The sequence below is a fragment of the Citrus sinensis genome, chromosome 7 (assembly GCF_022201045.2).
Source record: "Citrus sinensis cultivar Valencia sweet orange chromosome 7, DVS_A1.0, whole genome shotgun sequence".
In the NCBI taxonomy this organism is placed as follows: domain Eukaryota; kingdom Viridiplantae; phylum Streptophyta; class Magnoliopsida; order Sapindales; family Rutaceae; genus Citrus; species Citrus sinensis.
This window is the reverse complement of record NC_068562.1, coordinates 12,062,932-12,079,825: the sequence shown is the minus strand read 5'-3', so window position 1 is coordinate 12,079,825 and position 16,894 is coordinate 12,062,932. Positions and strand designations below refer to the sequence as shown.

The 16,894-nt window shown below is 40.5% G+C and overlaps 1 protein-coding gene across 3 annotated transcripts in view; it reads right to left on the bottom strand.

Annotated features, from left to right (window-relative positions):
* LOC102607529 (probable disease resistance protein At5g63020) overlaps positions 1–16,894 on the bottom strand; it is a 155,549-nt gene that overhangs the window by 89,462 nt on the left and 49,193 nt on the right. The gene's annotated exons all lie outside the window — the stretch shown is intronic.

Below are 16,894 nucleotides of genomic sequence, written 5' to 3'. Positions count from 1 at the left end.
GGAAAATTCATGTTATCAAGCTACAGAAACAAGCAGACCAATTATTATTTCAACTTACAATATAGAAATATAAAATCATCACCTCAACTTTTCTTGATTAAGAGGAACATGCATAACGTAAAGCATCATAATCAGGTTCAATGAAAATGGTTCAAGTCTTCGATCGAAACAAACATTTCTGGCCGAAACAAAATGAAGTCTTTAACGATCTAAAATTTTCTTGACCCTTGGGTTATGGGAATTTTTATCAATTAAATACTAAGTCTCTCTATAGTTACCAATCCAGGCTTCCAAAGCTATACTTCCCTGTTCCCTCTATTGCATTAAAAGCAAAGAATGTCATTTTACAATTACTGGCAAGTTTTTGCAGGCCTTTGAGCCATGAATGTTAATCAAACTGCAAGTTGAACCTTAACATATGACAGCAGTATTTAAGACTTGTCTTTGATATGATCTAACAATCGGAAAGGAAGATGCAATTTATTAAATTACACATAAAGGAAAAAGCAGAGGCCTCCATCAGGAAGATATAGTCCTTGCCTTTTGCATATCATATCCACAACTATCTGCAACTTAACTACAATACCAAATTAGTGATCACACGCACACAAAAAGAAAAAAGAAGAAGAAGAAGAAAAGAAGAGAAAGAAAGAAAGAACATTGAAAAGGACAATATGTATTAAATTGGAACACTTCTCCTAGCAATTTAAACAGAAAATCTTCAATATCCTTCTGCAAATGGTCATCCTTTGATTGTTTCAGTTTAGTATCTTCTCCACAAAAGTGGAGACATGGGAAACCCCTTTGGATCCAACTTCAATGGCTTTGATACTAGAAATGTGCCATTAGCTGGCTGTGCAGGTTTAACATAATTTTTACCAAGAAAACTTGAAACGGTACCTCCTGATACAGGACGCCATTTTGTCTTAGAAGGTCAAGATTTTCCATTTGCATAAAATGAATTCTCAGAGATGTTACTATTTGATGATTTTGAAGACTCTTTACCCCTTGCCTTACGAGTAGAAGGATGGATAGAAGAGGTTGATGTGTTCGCCTATTTGTCACAAAGAAATTCACTGGCCAAATCGGGATTTCCCCCAGCATTGCGAGAACCAAAAGCTATTTCTTGCAAAGTAAACACAGAACCAAATGTGTCAAGCAAACCCTTTACTGCCTTCCCCCCAATGTCATAATTTAATCCGTTAGACCCAACCCAGATACTTCCATTCCAAATAAACTTCACAGATTAATACAAAAAGAAAAAATCAGCACATGCTTCTGGATTTAAATTTGACATAAATAATTAGGGAAAACAGAAATTAAAGCAAAGTTTGGATCACAAATTGAATCACTGTAACACATAATCTACCCAATCAATGCCAAAAAAACAGAAGCCACTAACTTAACTCCTTCACAATGCTTTGGTTCTAACATAAATTATCTATACAATCACTCAACATTCATGGTGTGTAATTACAAGATTGGGGAATAAAAGACAAAATCAGAGAAGATATGCTAAACCCACAAAAGATTGTCTAACATGTACATATCCTAATTGCAGCCTAGAAAAAGAAGAACCCTGTTTGAGGGAAATATATCGAGGCGACCAAACATGATGAGCAGGTGGTTGGTGGCAGGGTTCTGCGAGCAGGGGTATCCTACAAGAGCCAAGTAGCAGGGGAATACGAGCAGGAGTATTTTGCTCGTCCACGAATATGCCATTCATGAGGCCGAACTCCTATTAGAGGCATAAAGTCATTCCTGCTAGGCATCGAGGCGAGGAGACCCAGTCAACGACAGTTGGCAGGACGTGCATTCCTATCCGAGAATTAAGACACGAGGTCCATCTCTATTCGCCGACAATGGCGGTAATGGGGCGTCCACACCCGAGAGTGGGGAGAATGGCGGGCGTGGACTGTGGAAGATCTGGATTCAGAGGAAGCCTATAAAAAGGTAGCCAACGAAGGTAAAAGGTTTAGAATTTTTGATTTTGGAACTAAGAAAAGAGAACTCTAAGAACTGAGATTATAGAAAAGCCATAAGATCTGTGGCAAGCATTCCCAGAACCTTCACATCTGACTTGAGCGTCGGAGGGTTTACGCCGGGAAAACAACCGGCGTGCTCTGACTCGTTTCTGTGAACGCAGGGATACTTGGAGAAGAAAGCATACGAGGAGAGATCCTGATCGAGGTGAGGTTGATCGAGCAGATATCCTGGTCGTAGGACGAGCATAACCAGAATCTCGCATCAATATTTTGGCGCCGTCTGTGGGGAACTGAGCAAAAAGCTTATGTTGATAGCAAGAAGAGGAGTGAAGCAAGTGAAAAGTAATGGAGACAGGAGGAAGTAGTGCACAAGGGGGTGATATGAGGCTGAACGATTCCGTGATGCTGAGGGAGATAGCCAGCGAAGCCAGGGAAAAAGCCATGTTCGACCGAATGGAACGGATGGAAAAGCAGATGGAGACCTTGACAACCATCATGCATGAGTTGCGGAGTGAACGAAGGGTAACTCAGGAGGAAATGGTGAGAGGTGGTGGAGTGGCACCAGGTCCCGATGGTACAAGGAGAAGTCAAACCACCGGGAGACTTGGTGGTGAGAGAGGTAACATACCTCTGCGGGGAGAATTCCATAGAGACGAAGAGCAATCCCCGGCAAGACAGATTTTTTACGAGGACGATGGGGTGGCGAATGCAAAAGAAACAGAGTTGAGGCAACACTTGCATGATGTAGAGCAAGAGAGGGATCAAGTTACAGCACGTGACCCTGGTCGTGCGGTGCAGCTGGAGGAGGAAGTGCGCAGACTAGCGCAGATAATTGACGATATGCAAGGAAGGAGCAGAGCTCCTGGTTGGAGGATAATGCTGGACGGAGAGTCACCGCTCGCAGCAGATATCATGAGGGCAGTTATTCCGAGAGATTTCCGTCTCCCGGACCTTAGATATTCGGGACGAACTGATCCGCTGGTGCACATAGAACGCTTCAATGACATAACGGGGGTACAAGGATTATCTCAGCCTCAAAGGTGCAGGGTGTTCCCACTATCCCTGGAGGGATGTGCACGCGAGTGGTACAGGAAACTTCCTCGGGGCAGCATTAAAACCTTCGAGCAGATGTGCCAGGAATTCGCAGAGCAATTTAGTGGGGCAATGGCACCAGAAGATGACATGATGGAGCTGAAAAGCATGAAACAAGGGGAGCAAGAAACCCTTCGGGAATTCATCAAGAGGTTTCATCGTGCTGTCCTCGACTTGGGAGCCTTCAACCACCCTCAGGCGTTAAGGGGATTGAAAGAAGGAGTGAAGATAGGAAGGCTGTGGTACAACTTGAGAAGCCCAGCTATCCAGACGTATGCGGCCGCATACGAGCAGGCTAAGAGAGATATTGAGATCGAAGAGGAGAAGGCAGCACGCATTAAGATAGACCAGTTAGAAGGGTTGGGGAGGAAAGAGAAGAAAGCATTACCGGGGAATGGGCCGATCAGGAGGAGGGACCACCAGGCCTCGGATAGTGGAGCAGGAGGTCGGGTAATTGCTTACCAGCCTCATCAGAGGCCACCACAGTATCAGCGCAGCAGGGCGCAGCCTCCTCGCTCCCCAGCTAGGGAGCCTTGGAGAAGGCACGATTCATCATATGGTGGTCATCAACACTCCCACGGTAGCAGAGGGAGCAGACCAGAGGTACTGCCACCGCACCCAACTCAGAACGGAGCAAACAGAGAAAGAGCAGTGCACCTGATTGACCAGAACCAGGAGTATGGGCGATACACTTCCTTGAAGATGTCCCTGGACGAAGTATACGAGGCCATAAAGGACCAAGGATCGATGTACCTCCCTGCCCCAATAACAAAGCTACCCGGCAGGAGGGATAGGGGACGTCATTGTAAGTTCCATGGCACTCATGGCCATACCACCGCAGAATGCAAAGATCTCAAGACCCAAGTTGAAGATTTGGTGAGAAATCGGTACCTGGACGAGTTTGTAGATGGGACTTTCCCGATGGTGGCCTCGACATGTGAAGGGGACCAGAGTGGCAGAAATTTGAGGCACGAGCAGCCTACAGTAAGGGTGATTGCTGGGGGCCCGACATTGGCTGGAGATTCCAACAGATCTAGGAAGAACTATGCTAGATACGCCATGACTAGTAAAGAGGTATTCTTCAACACCCCAGCAGCCAAACGAGCAAGGGTCAGGCAAGTGCCAATCATGTGGACGGATGAAGATGAGGAAGGAATTCTATACCCCCACGAGGATGCTTTAGTCATCAAGGCTACTGTCGCTAGCAAGAAGTGTGACCGGATACTGGTTGATACAGGGAGTTCAGTTGATGTGTTATTTAAGTCAACCTTGGAAGAGATGGGAATAGCAGACCGGAAGTTGGAGTACACCAATACCTCCTTGAAGGGGTTTGGAGGAGGAAAGCTGGTCCCTCTGGGCGTGGTCGAGCTGCCTATCACGATTGGGAGCTCCCCGACAGAAAGGACAATGATACTGGACTTTGTGGTAGTGGATGAGGAAGGTCCTTATCAGATGATCCTAGGCCGGCCATTTCTGAGGATCAGCAAAGCGGTGCTGTCCAACCATTATCTGGCTCTCAAGTACCGGGTGAATGGGGTAGTTGGAGTGGTACGAGGAGACCAGAGAATCGCACGAAGCTGTTACTCCTCGGCAGCAAGGGAAGCAATGCAGATAACATACCTTGATACCCGAGTGGAAGCCGGGAATGGCAGCTAGTTGGACCCGGAGTTTACAAGTTGGTTCGCACGGAGGGCCACGAGGTGAAACGCCCCTGGAGCGCGGCACACCTCAGGAAATATTTCTAGTAAGACTTATTCATGTTTTAAAGTTTTTTTTTTCTGTTCGTGTCCGTTGTTTTCTATTTTTGATTTCTTATTTCAAAGCAACCTCATGTAAGCCGAACTCAATAATAAATCAATGAGGAATTTCATTCGCTTGAAACTGTGAAAATTTTCTAAGGCATGCAAAGGCTCATCAAGTCTCAAAGCCTGTTTTATGGCGAGACAGAAGCCAAGCGTGCCAGGATCTGCTCAACTACGAGAAGGCGAGCAGAATCCCAGTCCTTGAAGAATCAAAGGCATGCAAAGGCTCATCAAGTCTCAAAGCCTGTTTATGGCGAGACAGAAGCCAAGCGTGCCAGGATCTGCTCGACCACGAGAAGGCGAGCAGAATCCCAGTCCTTGAAGAATCAAAGGCATGCAAAGGCTCATCAAGTCTCAAAGCCTGTTTTATGGCGAGACAGAAGCCAAGCGTGCCAGGATCTGCTTGACCACGAGAAGGCGAGCAGAATCCCAGTCCTTGAAGAATCAAAGGCATGCAAAGGCTCATCAAGTCTCAAAGCCTATTTATGGCGAGACAGAAGCCAAGCGTGCCAGGATCTGCTCGACCACGAGAAGGCGAGCAGAATCCCAGTCCTTGAAGAATCAAAGGCATGTAAAGGCTCATCAAGTCTCAAAGCCTGTTTATGGCGAGACAGAAGCCAAGCGTGCCAGGATCTGCTCGACCACGCGAAGGCGAGCAGAATCCCCAAGCATCGAAAAAATTTCTAAGGCATGCAAAGGCTCGTCAAGTCTCAAAGCCTGTTTATGGCGAGACAGAAGCCAAGCGTGCCAGGATCTGCTCGACCACGCGAAGGCGAGTAGAATCCCCAAGCATCGAAAAAATTTCTAAGGCATGCAAAGGCTCGTCAAGTCTCAAAGCCTGTTTATGGCGAGAATGAAGTCAAGCGTGGAAGGGTCTGCTCGATCGCGCGAAGGCGAGCAGAATCTCGAACATCGAAGAATTTTCTAAGGCATGTGGCAAAACCATATGCCAAGCCAGAACTTGCTCGACCGGACAAGGACGAGCAGATTCTCAAACGGAAAATAAGCCGTGATTACAACATAAGAAAGTAATAAAAAACATCTTTATTAATTGTTAGTAATTAACAGAAGAGATAATCGTCACAAAAATTGTTCATTACAGTACAAGAAATATATTAAGAAGATGGTGGATCAGTAAGCCGAGCAGCATCGGTTGTCTGGACCTCCTCAGGTGCAGGGGGGGTATCACCAGTTGCGTCCGGGGGGGTGCTCGCCTCGCCAACAGCAGCAGGGACTGCACGAGGAGGAGAGGTTTCCTCCTCAATCACGATCGGCTCTACCCCTTCAGCATCTTCCTCGGCCGCCTCCTCATCCATATGTTGAGCAACACCAACTGCAAGGTCATCCATCTTTAGATCAGGGTGTTGCTTCCCGAGGACGGCCATGATGCAACGATAGGAATGCCGAAGTCCCTGGTCGTACTGGTTGTCAGCCTCCTTCTCTAAGTTCTCGACCTGAACCCGGTGGGAATCACGGAGAGATTCGAGCTGAGCCTCGTACATAGCTTTCTGCCTCTGCAGATCTTCCTTGACCTTGGCCAGCTCTTCCTCGAGAGTAATAGCCTTGGCTTGAGCAAGAGATTCTCGCTCAATCAACTTGAGATTCTCGAGGTTTAAGTCCCCTGCTTTCTTCTCAGCAACGTCAGCTCTGGTCGTCGCCGACTGAATGTCCTCCTTCATCTTCCTGTCATAACGGCCAACCTTGGCCTTATAGTAGGTGGTCATGCAACTGAGATGGAAAGCACTATACTGCATGGCTCCCACCAGCTCGCCCAGAGTGCAGCCATCAAAGTCCTCCAGGTCCTTCTTGCTCACGAGCTTAGATAACTCATTGAGATAGAGGACCAAGTGTTCTGCTCGGCTATCAGGTAAGCGAGATCGCGGCCCGACAGGAGGAGAAGAAGAAGCAGGATCGGTGGCTGCTCCACTAGTTTCCCCGACTTTGGCAGGAGCAGGAGGTAAAGTCTTCAAGGGAAAGACCTGCTGCACGATGTTGGCCCGCTTTGCAGTAAGGGCGTCCTTATTCTGGTCCCTCTTCGTGGTTTGAGGTCGAGAACGTTTCCTGTTCAGAGCCCCAATCACAACGTCCTCCATCTTATGACCAGGTAGTATCAAACGAGACTCGAGCAAGTTGTAAGTAGTTAACAGCTCTCGGCTCGGGCAGGAATTGACTAGCACAGCCTCAACCTGTTTGAGCTGGCCAGGTTGGAGCGGGAAATGAACACCCCAAGAAACTACAACACAAACAGACACTTGGTTAGAGACAAGCCAATAAAGCAAGAACAATTATGGATACAGGACATCTCAAGCGAGCAGGCAACCTGGGACTGTGAAACGGGGTGGGACCCGATAATCCTTCCCGTCCATTTGTGCAACCTGACCCCAAGGACCCCCAGCAAAAAAGAACTTTCTCTTCCAATTCCCACCACCACCAGAAGGGAGGTCGGTTATAGGTTTCCTGGTCTTGGTGCTAGATTGGAAGTAGTACCAGCCGGCATCTTTGGGGCTGCTCTTTAGCTGGTACAGGTGCTTCACCTCATCAATTGTGGGCTCGCTTTGGCAACATCTGTCCCACAATATGAACAGACCAGAGAGCACTCTCCAACCGTTTGGGTTCAACTGACCAGGAGATAGATTCAGCCCGTCAAGTATCCGGGCAAAGTAAGGTTGCAAGGGACACCTCAGCCCATACTTAAAGCTATCCAGATATAGGGTAACATATCCCCTAGGAGGCCGGCTAGGAGCATCCTTCTTTCCTGGGACCTTAAGAGGTATTTCACCAGGAATACTATACCTAAGCCGGAGGTCATCGAGCTCATCAAACGTGGTCGTGCACGTCATATAATCAATAGCGTAATCCCGCGATAGGGCTCTACCTCCTATTGTACTCCTCTCTTCTGGTCGCGACGCTCCTGATGGGGACACCTCACCAGAATCATCTCCTCGACCCTCACTCGGGGTGTTCTCCGATCCAGAAGACCCCTCTTCATCGTTATTTCCGCTCGAGGAGGTTGTTTGGGGAGACATCCTCCTAGCGCTAGTACCAACACTGGATCTGATGGGCTCTAAGGGGATCCCGGGGTCAAAAGCAGGATCGGTGAGCAGACCAGGCAGGAAGTCCAACTCATCGTCGTCAACCTCAACGACCTTCTCTTTACCTTTCGACATTCCCTAAGCGCTAACCACAACGCCACCACCAACTATTACCCGAACAAAAGAGAAGAGAAATTATCTACAACTATTCGAGACCAAGGAGATAGAAGAAGTACCTGAAGTAATTTTTCAGTCGGTGAAAGACAGAGATGGAGGCCTTTATGCCGGAACTTCTTTGCCGGAGAGACGGAGACGGAGACGGAGTGGATGATGAATTTGTTGTACGAAAGGAGGTGGGTTTCATAAAGGGGACGGACTCTTAGGTTGCCAGCATTTAACGGAACCAAACCCCAAGGGCCTCGTAACCGTTGGTTTGAAATTCAAATAGAGGGGCAGATTTCTGCCACATCACCTCGTCCGCAATTAAATGCGACACGACTCTTGGCAGCCTTCTCCAGTCCCACGCGAGCAAGAACCGTTGAGTTTCTACTGCTGGTCCATTACATTACCCAACACCAGAAACTGGGGGACCGGTGTTTGAGGGAAATATATCGAGGCGACCAAACATGATGAGCAGGTGGTTGGTGGCAGGGTTCTGCGAGCAGGGGTATCCTGCAAGAGCCAAGTAGCAGGGGAATACGAGCAGGAGTATTCTGCTCGTCCACGAATATGCCATTCGTGAGGCCGAACTCCTATTAGAGGCATAAGGTCATTCCTGCTAGGCATCGAGGCGAGGAGACCCAGTCAACGACAGTTGGCAGGACGTGCATTCCTATCCGAGAATTAAGACACGAGGTCCATCTCTATTCGCCGACAATGGCGGTAATGGGGCGTCCACACCCGAAAGTGGGGAGAATGGCGGGCGTGGACTGCGGAAGATCTGGATTCAGAGGAAGCCTATAAAAAGGTAGCCAACGAAGGTAAAAGGTTTAGAATTTTTGATTTTGGAACTAAGAAAAGAGAACTCTAAGAACTGAGATTATAGAAAAGCCATAAGATCTGTGGCAAGCGTTCCCAGAACCTTCACATCTGACTTGAGCGTCGGAGGGTTTACGCCGAGAAAACAACCGGCGTGCTCTGACTCGTTTCTGTGAACGCAGGGATACTTGGAGAAGAAAGCATACGAGGAGAGATCCTGATCGAGGTGAGGTTGATCGAGCAGATATCCTGGTCGTAGGACGAGCATAACCAGAATCTCGCATCAACAAACCCCAAAAAGGAACCTTCATCGGTTGAACTGTGGTACTTTTCAAAACCACAAGCTCATGAATAAAGCTCCCAATTTCACTAGTATTTTGACAGTTACTTCACTTACTTGAATATTCAACAAACTTGAAATCCCCATCCTACAATCACATGGTTATCTACAGCATGATCAATATCAAATGAAACGCAATTATACATAACAAATATGTTAGGGGGGAAGAAATGAATGAAATGCAATTGTACATAATTTCAATAAAAATAACAATAAATAAATAAGTCAACTTCCATCAGACTAAAAATCGATTACTTGTTCCATCAATCATAACAGCATTCCAAATACGATAATATCCAAATACAACAAACAAAAAATGCAGCATGCAAAAGAAGTGATTCAATCAAAAATGAGATCGTAAGCAATATAGAAAGAAAATCCGAAAAGCTTACAAAAGAGGCTTTGGTGAGGTTTAAGGGGGAATGAAAGGGGACTAGTTCTTTTCTACTAACTTCTTCTGCCCACAATTGATTTGAAGAATGCATTTGTTTATATAGAAAAAGCAAAAAGAGTCTATTTTAAAATGGATTTCTTTTATTATTATTATTTTTAACATAAAGATACCGGGAGAAGCTTAATGCTTATAAAGGTATTCCACATCGCTCGAGTATAGGAGAAGCCTAAAACTTATAATGGGTGATCCACAGCTTATAAGCATATTCTACATTGTTTTCGGGTATGAGAGAAGCCTAATGCTTATAAAAGGTCATCCACCCTAACTGGATTTAGCATGCCAAAATTATCCACTAGTATGCATGCACAAGGTGCCCTCCTAATGTTGTCTTGGCCGAATATCATTTTTCTACACTAAAGCATTACGTCACGACAACTAACAATCAAGCTATCTAAAAATAGAAAAACAACAAATTAAAAAAAAAGTCATAAAATTGGAGGCTTTCAATGACGTAATTAATCCTTCTTCGAGCGCTTCAAAACAACTGGTCATCTGTCTAATTCTTACATTTGCAGTCCAAATTACGACTCTTTGACATCAGCATATCCTACATGATCAAAAGGGCAGTTAATGTGAGAAGAGAATTAAAAAGCTAATAATTGATATGAGAATGTCACCGTACAACAACGTATATAGAGCAAAGTTTAACCACAAAGGAAAACAAAAGTTAGATATAAATATGCAATAAATGGAAAAGCACTTACCAGGTTTTATTCGAATTTCTCCACTGCAAAGTATCAATCCATGTTGATGCCCTCAAATGGATCCGAAACAAGGAAGAAGAACATTAAGGGTCACTTTGTCCTCCCATTGCAGCTCATTCGACCAGTGTTCTTCTCCCCTAATGATAGTTTTAGATTCCTTTGCATTGTTAAAACCAAGTGGAAGCTTCTTGAGAATTGGACATTCAGATACAAAATTTGCCTGACATGTAGAGAGGGCAATTGATTCCAATAGATGCATTTTAATTTTGGTAGAACTCGTGGGCCAAGATATTGGAGTTTTACCAAAGGGTTTAGATCTGCCATCATCTCTGGAACTTCACCCAATTTCCTTGCACTGATTATTACTTCCATCCCCATACATTTGTCTATTTGAATAACCTCAAGATACAGAGCAAATACAAGCCATGTCACTTCCCTCAATTTATGACAAGCCTTTATCTTAACTCGTTGGAGGCTGTTCACACGAAAACATTCTCGAGCCTTTCCATCCTCGACACAGCAGAACTTAAACTCTTCCAATTTCCACAATTTGAAAAACCTAGTTTTTCAAGATGCTTCAACTCTGTGAAGGCAAACAACTTTGAATCACTACAGTCTATAAGCTCCAAAGGTTGTGCACAGCTTTGAAACTTTTGGGAGCTCGTAAGTTTTTGGACAGCAGAAACACCTTCTAAGGTGATGCTTAATACATTTAAACCAACCAAGAATCCACTACCACCAAATAGAACGCTATTTTCTGGTATTTCAACAAGATAACCACAACTGAATATTCCCAGAATATGTAGCATTAAAAGTAACAAATAATCACGTGTAATTTTGAATTAGGCTGCTAATAAATAATATAAAAACAAGTATGGAATAATCATGTCACGTTTCCAGGATTTCTCTTTAAATAAGAAACAATAAGTGATGATAACAATTTTAGGCAAAGTTTCAAAATCATAGCTATCAACATTTCTACATATTTCTTACATTTTTCTAAAACATAAAAATTTGAATAAAAAATGATCGGAAAACTAGCCACTGGGGCAACTTCAATGCTACCTTGGTTTCTCTGGTATACTAGTATTGTACATGGCTCTCAAGAATGAAATGATCAACAGGAAAAATCATCTGAATATTTGTATTACTAATTTGGCATATAAAGATTCTACTAATAGTTCAAAATACAAATAAATGAACATTTACAGGAAGACACTCTGACACTGCCAATCACCCACTCCTCATTTCTCAAAGATTCATTTTTTAAAGATGAGGCCAATACTCTCCTTGTTACTAAAAATAAGAATATCCAAATTCTCCACAATGGCACAAATACAAATTGCATATTCATTTTCCTGTTCAATACCAGTGTTGAGAAAAATAAGTTAAGGCAACTGGTATAATTTTAGCATCTATCATGGATGAATTTGCCAACAGAGTTCCTCTCGTATTCATTAAACTGACAATTATACAAAAAGTTATTGTCAGTGCATAATAAACTATTACATCCCACAACTGGTTTTTACATGACCTAAAATAGATTCCCTTACTTTGGCCCAAAAGTGTTGCCTAGCCACAGAAAAGAAAAGGAATTCATGATCCCTCTATGATATTACAAAACGGATCATCAACCACTTTGAACGGTCTTCAAAAAAAAAAAAAAAAGAAGAGTCATGTACAGAAATTGTATGGGAGAGGCTTAATGCTTATAAAGGTATTCCACATTGCTCGAGTATGGAATAAGCCTAATACTTATAAAGGGCGATCCACAGTTTATAAATGTAATTTATCTTCCAAATTTCCACAATTTGACAAACCTAGTTTTACAAGATGCTTCAACTCTGCCAAGGCAAACGACTTTGAATCATCACAGTCTATAAGCTCCAAACATTTTTGTACGGCTTTGAAACTGTTGGGAGCTCATAAGTTTTTGGACAGAAGAAAAACCTTTTAAGGTGATGCTTAATACATCTAAACGTTTTAAACTAAGCAACTCCCCAACCAAGAATCCACTACCACCAAATAGAACCCTATTTTCTGGTATTTCAGCAAGATAACCACAACTGAACGTTCGCAGAACGTGTAGCATTGAAAAGTAACAAATCAGTTGTTTTGGAATTGTGGAGAGATAACTTTTGTACTCCAGTTCAAACACGTAGGATTCACCAAGGCTTTTAGTACTATTGGCAACCCAGTGAGAGGAGTATTTGAAAGATTAAGGTATTATAGTGAAATCAATTTAGAAATTCCTGATGGCAATCTTCTCAGGTAACGGTTCTTTGCTAGATTTAAAAGTGTAAGAGAAGGCACAAATTCGAAGAAACCGCTGTTTGGATAAAATTTCAATGAAGAGAACGAAGAGAAGTGATGAGTACAGTACAAAGAACTTTGCTTCTGGGCTTAGCGAAAAACAAATGTTTCGATTTCTATACTACAACTTTCATAAGCAAATGCACATACTTTAATCAACCAAACCAGGCAGAAAATACAATACTTAATTTGAAGTGCAAGCGCGACTAACTACTGTGCAATTCAGCCTTGACTTGAATTTTTTAGTAGGGAATCATTTGCATCAAAATGATCAATTAATTTACTACAAATGATTGGGGCAATTGATAGTGACATGTAATCAAACCTTCATAATCTTCATAGTATATCCTTGAAATATTCTAGGTATAATTTTCTGAAATCGAAAATTTAATGATTGGCAGCTAAAAGAAAAATTAAATTCTAAATGCACTCGACTATCAAGTTCTCTCCACTTTTCTCTTGTTGTAATCATGTCTAATTTTGAATTAGGCTACTAATCATGTCATGTTTCTAGGATTTCTCTTTAAATAAGTGATGATAACAATTTTAGGCAAAGTTTCAAAATCATAGCTGTCAACATTTCTACATATTTCTTACATTTTTCTAAAAAAAATAAATAATTGAATAAAAAAATGATCAGAAAACTAACCATCTGGGTAACTTCAATGCCACCATGGTTTCTCTGGCATCTGGACAACTAATAAATCATGCAAATCAGCGACAACACTGGCCCAGTGGCACCCATCATCGAGAATCGTTTAGCAATGGCGTTTCAAGTATACAGAGATAGCTCATAGCTTTGCTTTGCTTCTGCCAACGTGAAAGTGGGTATTTCGTACTTTTCTCCAGGGAAATAACAGTTTTGAGAAATAACACAAAGAAGATAGTTTATAATTACTTTTGAAACAGGTATCTTTTATGGGTTTTTTATTTAAATATCCTTAATTTACCCTTAAATGCCAAATTTATATCCTATTACATACATATACCTTATGAAGATAGAAAAAGTCAAAAATAACCTTAAAAAAACTAAGAATTCACATCTCTCTTCTCCCATTGCTTCTCTTTTTTGGGCTTCTCTCACCATTCTCTATTTTTCTTATAAGTGTACTTCCTAATGATTTATGAATTTTAGTAGTACATTATTCATTTTTTGTGCTTGCACACACACACTATTTCAATGTAGGGATTTAAGACTACATTTAAGTTATGAATGATTGAAGAATCAGTGCAGGAAGAAGTCGGGTACGAAGTCGGGTACAAAGTCGGGTAAATCGAGAATTTAGTCGAGTAAGAATTAGAGATAAGTAAGTCGAGTATATGGTCGGGTAAGAAGTCGAGTAAGAATATTAAATGAGTCGAGTAAGCATATTAAATAAGTCGAGTATATGGTCGGGTAAGAAGTCGAGTAAGAATATTAAATGAATCGAGTAAGCATATTAAATAAGTCGAGTATATGGTCGGGTAAGAAGTCGAGTAAGAAAATTAAATGAGTCGAGTAAGCATATTAAAGAAGTCGAGTATATGGTCAGGTAAGAAGTCGAATAAGAATATTAAATGAGTCGAGTAAGAATATTAACTAAGTCGAGTATATGGTCGGGTAAGAAGTCGAGTAAGAATATTAAATGAGTCGAGTAAGCATATTAAATAAGTCGAGTATATGGTCGGGTAAGAAGTCGAGTAAGAATATTACATGAGTCGAGTAAGCATATTAAATAAGTCGAGTATATGGTCGGGTAAGAAGTCGAGTAAGAATATTAAATAAGTCGAGTAAGAATATTAAATGAGTCGAGTAAGCATATTAAATAAGTCGAGTATATGGTCGGGTAAGAAGTCGAATAAGAATATTACATGAGTCGAGTAAGCATATTAAATAAGTCGAGTATATGGTCCGGTAAGAAGTCGAGTAAGAATATTAAATAAGTCGAGTAAGCATATTAACTAAATCGAGTATATGGTCCGGTAAGAAGTCGAGTAAGAATATTAAATGAGTCGAGTAAACATATTAAATAAATCGAGTATATGGTCGGGTAAGAAGTCGAGTAAGAATATTAAATAAGTCGAATAAAAATATTAAATAAGTCGAGTAAGCATATTAACTAAGTCGAGTATATGGTCCGGTAAGAAATCGAGTAAGAATATTAAATGAGTCGAGTAAGCATATTAAATAAGTCGAGTATTTTTATTAAGGTTATTTTTGTATTTTCTCTGATCTTTTTAAGTATATATGTGTAAAGCTAGCAATTTTAATATGTGGAGGTATATTTTGGGTATTTTGAGGGAAAACAAGTATATCCCACGCAATTCGCTCATCTTTTATTACTAGTAGAAGTGGCAATTTGGGTTTTCTGCGCTGTGTTGTCTTCTTATCATGTCAAAATTGAACTAACCAAAATTCCCCCTATGCAATAATTATCTCAAGAATCTCAATTCTTGCAGAAATCCATTTATTGTTGAGTCACCTATTTAATGAAATTTTAAATTTTTACATCCTTTCGAAATTATGTAGTATTACCTACGTAACCTCTGGTCAAATTTATTTGAAATATAAATAAATAATTTTTAGAATATGACAAATATAACACATATCTAATTGACTAATATACAATTTAATATTAATTGATTAACTAATCGTTCGTAAAACAAGTTATCATATTAGCATGCTTACGATAAACCGTTACAATTCTTATTCCAATTGTTTAATTTAAATAATCGATCAAAAATCATTTCGTAAAAATCATTTCTGCATAACATGCTTGAGGAAAAAAATTGAATTCAAAATGGAAAACCAAAGAATATTTAGGTTTGAATTCACATCCAACTCAAACGGAACAACGATATTCATACAAAATCATGAACCAAATCTCAAAATAAAAAGTCAACTATATTTGAAAATTTACCGAAGCTCAACAATTGTTAAGATGAATAGCAAATACTGCATGGCTTTGTACACAGTAGCGACCGCCTTCTCAATTGCTTCCTGCCATTGATTAAGATTTACCAAGTTACAAATTGGTTGTTTTGGAATTGTAGAGAGATAATTTGTGTACTCCAGTTCAAACACTTAAGATTTAAAAGTGTAAGAGAAGGCACAAATTTTTAGAGAAATAACACAAAGAAGATAGTAAAAGGTGGCAATTTGGGTTGACTGGTTGGTTGTATTTGTGTCGCGTCGTCTTATTATCTTCTCAAAATTGAAACTCACTTCAATTCAATCTATTTAATCATTATATCAATAATCTCAATTTTTATCCATTTATTATTGTGTCTCCTATTTAATAAAATTCCAATTTTTCTTCATAAAAATAACATTTTAACATGTTTTTATTACATTTTTTTAGAAATTATGCAGTATTACCTGCACAAAGTCTAGTCAAATTTATTTCAAATATAAATAAATAATTTTTAAAATATGACAAATGTACCACATATTTAATTGACTAACATTTGATTTTCTATTAATTGATTAGTAAATTATGTCATAAAACAAGATACCATGTTAGAAACTCTAAATCCAAATGTGACCAGATTTTAAATCGAATTAATATAGATATGATCTATTTAATAATCGTGTCAAATTTAACCATTGAAAATCATTTATTCATGTTAAGATTATGGGACATATATAGTATAAAAAAATTATATGAGACAATTATCATGTTGCATCAATTTAAAACATTTGATAGCAAATAGACTTTTTATAATGTTCTAACAACTATTTGAACATATAATAATCATCCCCCATTATTATTCAATAAAAACTGTTACTACTAAAGTATTTAAAATAAATTTGCTTATAACGAAAAAAAAATAAAAACTATAATAAATACAACCCAAACTCTCTTTTCCTATGATGCCATGAAGATATTTGAAGCAGGGAAGAGAAGCAATTTGATAAATCTTTAGGTAGCTAGTGTAGAGGAAATAAATTCCATATCAGATAAAACTGAAAAATACAAAATTTGGCTTTCCCTGCAGCAAATTGAAAAAAAAAATGATAGTTTCAGAATTATCATATTAGCATGCTTGTGATAAATCGTTACAATTCTGATTCCAATTGTTTAATTTAAATAATTCATCAAAAATGATTTAGTAAAAATCATTTCTGCATAACATGCTTGAGAAAAAAAAAATTGAGTTCAAAATTGAAAACCAAAGAATATTTAGACTCGAATTCATATCCAACTCAAACGG